The sequence below is a fragment of the Vombatus ursinus genome, unplaced genomic scaffold (genome assembly GCF_900497805.2).
Source record: "Vombatus ursinus unplaced genomic scaffold, bare-nosed wombat genome assembly UNPS02014797.1, whole genome shotgun sequence".
In the NCBI taxonomy this organism is placed as follows: Eukaryota; Metazoa; Chordata; class Mammalia; order Diprotodontia; family Vombatidae; genus Vombatus; species Vombatus ursinus.
Window position 1 is genome coordinate 16,013,650 of NW_020954575.1, and position 7,813 is coordinate 16,021,462.

Sequence of the window (7,813 nt, forward strand, 5' to 3'; positions counted from 1 at the left end):
AGAGGTTCATGATATAGAACGGGATGTTAATTTTGGGATGTGATCAATAGGAAATGTATTTTACTTGACTACATATTTGTCACAATTTTTTTTTTTCTTTTAAATTGAGGGGGAAGTGGAAGAGAGAATAAATTCATGCTAGTTGAAAACTAAACTAAAATGAAAATGAATGTAAGCTAGTATGGCCTTTTGAGCCTGCCCAGTTTGGCTAAGTTGGAGCCCCATTGCATACCTTACCGTGATTAGAAGCTTGCATCTTTGAAACTGGTGAGACCTAACTGAGACCTTTCTCCTTACTGGGCTTTTATGAAACTGTTCTCTCCTGGTTGTCTTACCTGTCTAACTGATCTTCCTCAATCTCTTCCACTGGATCATCAGTCATATCATGCAAGGGGACCTAGGACTTAACCCTAGAGGCTTTTTTTTGGACTTGGAACTGGGACTTTGCCCTGTAGGAACTAAGACCTAATCCCCTCCTCAAAGATTTAGGTGTAACAGGGAAGGGCAATTATGTCTCCCATGTGATGGGGAGGAGTAAGTTTATATATTTATGATTATACCTTCAATATTCCTTTATAAAAGCTCCTATGTTACATAAAAATGAGAGATAGTGGGAGCAGCCACAGAATAAGGATGGAGACAAACCAGTAGACCTGGCTGGAGCCCACATAGCTAGAATCATATAGTATATAATAATATATAATAGAATCATTTCAAAGTTTTAGTGTTGGAAAGGACTTTAGAGGTTATTCTAAACCAACCTCCTTGTTTTATAAATGAGGAAACTGAGGCACAGGGGGGGAGGTCCATTCCCCAAGGTCATATAGCTTCCAAGTAACAGAGCTGGGATTCAAATCCAGGTATTGACTCTATTTCCAGTAATCTTTCTACTGTACCACTTTATCTCCCTATAGCCATAAAGACAGAAGGGACCCTCTAGCACAATCCACACAACCCAACCCAACCCAACCCATACCCACCTCATTTTTCACAGGATAGGAAACTGAGGCCCAAAGAGATTAAGTGATTTGTCACTTAATTTGTCACCCCAGGTCACAAGGGGACTAAGTGACCAAACCAGGTTCTGAAACCAGACTCTGATTCCAAATCTAATCCGTCTCTACTACAGCTCGCTCAAACCAGATTTTTTTTTACATCAGGACCTGAACTGACTGAAAGGTCCAGACTGGAGAATCTGCTTCAAGGTTAACTCTGAACAAGAGGTATGAGGAACCAGGAAGCAGCTTCTGATGGTTCTAAACAGGTGGAGTTCCAAGGCAAGGAGAGAAAAATAAAAGGGCCGAATCGTGCAGGAGGGCAGGGGGCAATGGATGCATACCTCAGGAGAGCCAATTGTTAAGTTCTCAGTATCAGCATTTACACCTCAGAAATCAGCAAAAGCTACAAATCAAGACATGATTTGCTGTTTTATTTGATTTGATTTTATTGATAGTCTAGATTTAATAGAGTGTTACTAATGCAGGTTAAACTTAAAAGTGTGTCTTGCCTATGTGTACAAAAAATATTTATAGCAGCTCTTTTTGTGGTGGCAAACAACTGGAAATTGAGAGGACACCCATTAATTGGGGAATGGCTGAACAAGTTGCGGTACATGATTGTGACGCAATACTATTATGCAGTAAGAAATGATGAGCAGGGGGGAAAGTGTGGCCTATTTACTTTTTTTTCCCCCAGAGAAATAGTGGTTAAACATTTACCAACACAACTGCTGAGCAGAAGACAACTTTGAGGTGCAGATAGAGAAGGGTCTTCTTGCTGTGGGGACAAAACAGGTTTGGCCAAATCTCAGACAATGAGTTGAGAGGGTCAAGTAACTCAAGATGACCATGGAAGTCCAGGAAGCTCCTGCCCAAAAGCACTCATAGCATCCAAGATCACAGATCATGCATTTAGAACTAGAAGGAAACTTAGAGGCTGTTTAGTCTGACCCTTTTATTTTACAGATGAGGAAACTGAGGCCTAGAGAGATTAAATAAATGGTCACATGAAGGTAATAAGGGGCAAAATTTGAACCCAGGTCCTCTCATTCCAAACCTAGAGCCTTTAATACTGGACCATACTGCTTTTCCCATGTGCCATAATGATGGCAGAGGAAGCAGATTGCAAGGTGCAACTTTAAAGGGCAACCTGACTATGATTATAACTGAATTTATAACAAAGCATGAAATGAGAAAATAAAACTCTCCCTGCTTCTGACTCTCTGTGTGACCTTGAGTGAATCATTTCTTCTCTTCTGTGTTTTTATCTGTAAAAAAAAGTGTTTGGGGGGCAGTGGGGTGACCCAATGTATAGAGCACGGGCCCTGAAGTCAGGAGGACCTGAGTTCAAATCCAGCCTCAGATACTTGACACTTACTAGCTGTATGACCCTGGGCAAGTCACTTAACCCCAATTGTCTGAAAGAAGAAAGAAAAAAAGAAAAAAAGAAAAGGTTTGGGCCTAGATGATGCCCAAAGATTTTGTTGTTGTTATTATTTTTTAATTTTTAATTTTATTTTTTCCAACTACATATAAAAATAATTTCTAACTTTTCTTTAAATATAGAGTTCCAAATTCTCTCCCTCACTTCTTCCCCTCTTCCTTCCTTGAGAGAAGGCAAGCAATTTGATATAGATTGTGCATGCGCAGTCATGAAATTGAGGGAATGCCCATCAATTGGGGAATGGCTGAACAAGTTGTGGTATATGAATATAATGGAATACTATTGTGCTATAAGAAATGATGTGTAAGTGGACTTCAGAAAAACCTGGAAAGACTTGTACGGACTGATGCTGAGTGAAGTGAGCAGAACCAGGAGAATATTGTACACAGTAACAGCCACATTGTGCAATGACTACCTTTGATAGACTTAGCCCTTTTTAGCAATGCAAGGATCTAAGACATCTCCAAAAGTCTCAAGATGGAAAATGCTATCCACATCCAAAGAAAGAACTATGAGGTTTGAATGCAGATCACAGCATACTATTTGCTCTTTTTTTTTCTTCTGTTTTATTTTATTTCCTCTTTCTTGTGGTTCCTTCTATTTGTTCTAATTCTTCCTTACAATATGACTAATGTGAAAATATGTTTAATAGGTATAGCCTATATCAGATTGCATGCCATCTTGGGGAGGGAAGTGAGGAGGGAGGGGGAGGAAATTTAAAACTCAAAAGCTTATGGAAGTGATTGTTGATAAATCAAAATAAATTAATAAAAAGAAAAGAAAAGAAAACACAGACCAAAAACAAAAACATAAAACAAAAAACCAAGAAAAATAAAGAAAGTTTAAAAAGCATGCTTTAATCTGCATTCAAACTCCCATTAATTCTTTCTCTGGAAATGGATAGTATATATTGTCATGAGTCTTTTGGAACGGTCTTAGATCATTGTATTGCTAAGAATAGCTAAGCCATTCACAGTTGATCATTGTTACAATACTGCTGTTACCATGTACAATATTCTCTTGGTTCTGCTCACTTCACTTTGCATCAGTTCAAGTAAGTCTTTCCAGGTTTTTCTGAAATTATCCTACTCATTATTTCTTATAGCTCAATACTACTACTTCACAATCATACACCACAACTTGTTTAACCTTTCCCCAAGTGATGATCATCCCTGCATTTTCCAATTCTTTGCCACCACAGAAAGAGCTGCTATAAATATTTTTGTACGTATAGGTCTTTTTCCTTTTTTTTTTTTTAACCAAAGACCTTTCTAGTTCTAACATTCTGCTTGCTTTAAGCTTAGGAAGGACTTCTTGACTGTTGAATTATACTTAGAGGGACTGAGTAATCCCCTTCCCTGAAAATCTTTTAAAGTCAAGGCCATCTCCCAAAAGATAGTATGGCCTGAGTACTGGATGACCTGACTGCTAATCCCACCCTTGACATGTAGTAGCTATGTGACCCTAGACAAATTATTTAACCTCCCTAAGCTTCAGTTTCCTCAATCTTTTTCCTTACTGGGATTTTATAACACTGCTCTCTGCTCAATATACTATACTGGGGGCAGCTAGGTGGCACAGTGGATAGAGCACGGGCCCTGGAGTCAAGAAGACCTGAGTTCAAATCCAGCCTGAGACACTCAACACTTACTAGCTGTGTGACCCTGGGCAAATCACTTAAGCCTAGCAAAACACACACAAAAAAAAATCAATATACTATATTGCCTCTCATCCCAAATGCAATATGTCTAAAACTCAACTCTTAATGTCTCCCCCAAAACTCACCCCTCTTCTGATTTTCCCAGTTCTACTTAGAGCACTGCTATTTTCCCAGTTATCCAGGCTTGCAACCTTGATAATCCCTCTGAACTCCTCACTCTCACTTACCTCACATATCCAACCAATTGCTAAATCTTGTCTTCTCTATCTCCCCAACATCTTTCATATCTGTCACCTTCTCTCCACTCTCACGACCATCACCCTTGATCAGGTCCTCATAACCTCTTGATTATTACAATAATCTTCTACTTGCCTTCCCTGCCTTAGGTAGCTCCCCCCTTCAATCTGTCTGTCACACAGTAGCTCAAGTTGTTTTCCTAAAACTTAAATCTGACCATGTTACCACACTTCTCAATAAACCTCAACGGCTCCCTCTTACCTCCAGGATCAAATATAAACTCTTGCTTGACATTTAAAGCCCTTCACAGCCTAATCTTAACCCTTCACAACCTGATCCCAACCTTGTCTTTCCAACCTTATTGAACATTACTCACCTAAACACCCAGTCAGGTCTGGTCAAATTGACCTTCTTCCTGTTATTCACATGCAGTCTCCAGCCTTCAGACCTTTGCCCTGGTTGTCCCCCACTCTTCCCTCACTTCCATCTCCTTGAACACCTAAGTTTCTGTTAAGGCCTTTTCTGATTTCCTCAGCTGTTAGTGTCTTTCTCCCCAAATATCCTTGTATCCATTTTGTATATGCCTATATAAGTATATGTTATCTCCCCCAGTTAAACTGTAAGTTCCTTGAGGGCAAGGAACGTTTTACCTTTTGTCCTTATATCCCCAGCACCCAACAGTGTCTGGAACAGATTAGGCACTTAATAAGTGCTTATTGATTGATTTTTAATGCCCTTGGCTTACTGTATTGTTGTAAGGATCAAAGTAGATAATGCATGAAAAGTACTTTGCAAAGCTTTATGGGGCTGTAGAAATGGGAGCAGTTGCTATCGGCCATCAGCATACAGCAAAGCAGTTAAGATAAAAGGAAAGAACTTGCAGCCAAACCTCAGTTCAAGTCCAGGCTTTGTCACCTGTTAGCTGTGTGATTGAGAACAAGTCACTTCACCTGTGAAAAGGAGATAATAATACTTGTGCGCTGCATAGGTCCAGAGGTGTGCTCCAGCCAGCTCTCAAGAGCTGATTGTTCAGTTTCAGTATTCACATCTTGGAAGTCAGCAAATGCTACAAAACAGGACTTGATTTACTGTTTTATCAATTGTCTAGTCTTTGAAAAGTGATGGAGAAAAAAGATAATAATGCAGATTAAACTTAAAAGTGAGTCATGGGTACATTTTTTCCACCAAGAACTGGTTCTTACACATTTATCAGTTCACCCTTGTAGCTATATCACAGGGTTGTTCTGTGGGTCAAATGGAAGAATGTAAATAATGCATTAAATAGTTTTTTTAAATTATTTTTAAAACATTCAGTTCTAAATTTCCTCTTTCCTCTCAGCCTCTCTACTCCCCACTGAGAAAGCAAAAAATACAAAACCCATTAAAATACGAAGTCATGCAAAACAAATTTCTGCATTTTTGGTTGTTCAGTCATTTTTCAGTTGTGTATGACTCTTCATGATACCATCTGGGATTTTCTTGGCAGAGATGCTAGAGTGGTTTGCCATTTCCTTCTCTAGCTTGTTTTTACAGATGAGGAAACTGAAGCAAACAGGGTCAAGTGACTTGCCCAGGGTCCCACAGCTAGTAAGTGTCTGAAGCCAGATTTGAACTCAAGCAGATAAGTCTTCCTGATTCCAGGCCAGGCTCTATTTACTGTGCCACCCACCTACCCCAAAATTTCTGTGTTAGGCATGTTAAGCAAAGGTTTTTAACTTGTCAAAATATAAGATAAAATAGTTTGGGTTTTTTTACAACTGAAAGCCAGCATAGTATAGTGGATGGGGGTTGCCTTTGCAATCAGGAAGATCTAACTTCAAAGCCCACTGGGTGACCATGGGCACGTCTTGTTGCCCACCACACCCCCATGCCCCGCCACCCCAACTCTGTAAGATGCTAATTTGCAAATAAGTTACTCATCTGTGTTGCTCGATGGAGTTTCTGTACTGGGAGGCCCCTATCCTGATGAAATCTCCAGTTTATATTATATTATTGAATATCTTAGAGATGTGTGAGAAGTGGTCCAGTTTAGAGACATAGGGATAACTGGTATGGCTTCAGGAGTCCGAATGCAGTCACTATCCCAGAAGCTTAGTGACTATAAATGAACCTAGAAAGTATTGTTGGGCATCTAGGTGGCGCCACAGTGCACAGAGCGCCAGGCCTGGAGTCAGCAAGACTCATCTTCCTGAGTTCAAATCTGGCTTCAGATACTTACTAGCTGTGTGACCCTGGGCAAGTCACTTAACTTCTCTTTGTCTTAGTTTCATCATCTGTAAAATGGGGATAACAATAGCACCTGCCTCCCAGGATTGTTGCGAGGGTCAAATGAGATGATAATTGTAAAGTGCTTAGCACAGTCCCTGGTACATATTAAGTGCTATATAAATGCTAGCTATTATTAGTATTATTATGGTTATTATTGTCTGAGAATGGGGCTTGGATTTCTAGATTATTAAAATACAAGAATGACAGATCCCTGATCCAGGATGGAGTGTACCTAACAAAGGGTGGTTAGAATGTATTTGCCTGATACATGGACAAATCGAAACATGAAAATGGAAAGGATAGGGAAAGAGAAAAATTGCCTCTGTGTAGCTACCAAGCAGGATTCCAGCAGAGTAGCTAAAATGAAGGAAGAATACCAGCTGAGATGCCTAGAAGGTCACAGGAGATAAAATCTAAAAGGCAAGAGCAGGAAAAAACCTAGGTCCTCCATTTTCTATACATGCACCAAAGCTTAGGCAGTACACAAAGGCAACTTGAGGTCCTAAAACAAGGAGGAAACTTTAACTTCATAGATTTCACTGAACCTCAGGATAATAGACTCACAGATCTAGAACTGGAAAGGATATTAGAAAAGTTATCTAGGCCAATTACTTCTTTTTACAAATGAGGAAACTGAGGTCCTTGCTGAGCTAAAAAAATTATTGAAATATGGTATTTTCTTAGTCCCTATCCTTCTTGACCTCTGCAACATTTAACACTGTTGACCACCATATTCTCCTAGATATGCTCCATATCCTGCATTTTTATAACACAGCTCCCTTCTGGCTCTCCTCCTACCTGAATGACTGCTCCTTCTCAGACTTCTTTACTAGATAATCATCCATGTCTTGCCCCCTTTGTATGAATGTACTCCAGGTGTCTCTCCTGGGCTCTCTTTTCTTTCTACACTCTCACCCTTGGTGATCCCATCAGCTCTCATGGTCTCAGTTATAATCTCTCTGCAGACAGCTCCCAAATGCATGTTCTGTAAGCATCTTAAACTCCATGTGTTCAAAATAGCTTATTAACTTGACCTTGAACATACCACTCACCCTTCTTCTCAACTCTTCTATATCTGTTGAGAGCACCACCAAGTTTCAATACCACAGGATTAACACATCAGAGTCACTCTTGCCTCTTCCCTCATTCCTCACACCCGCTTAGTCTCTATCTTTTTGTGGGTTCTGCTTCTTTAGAATTTGTTTA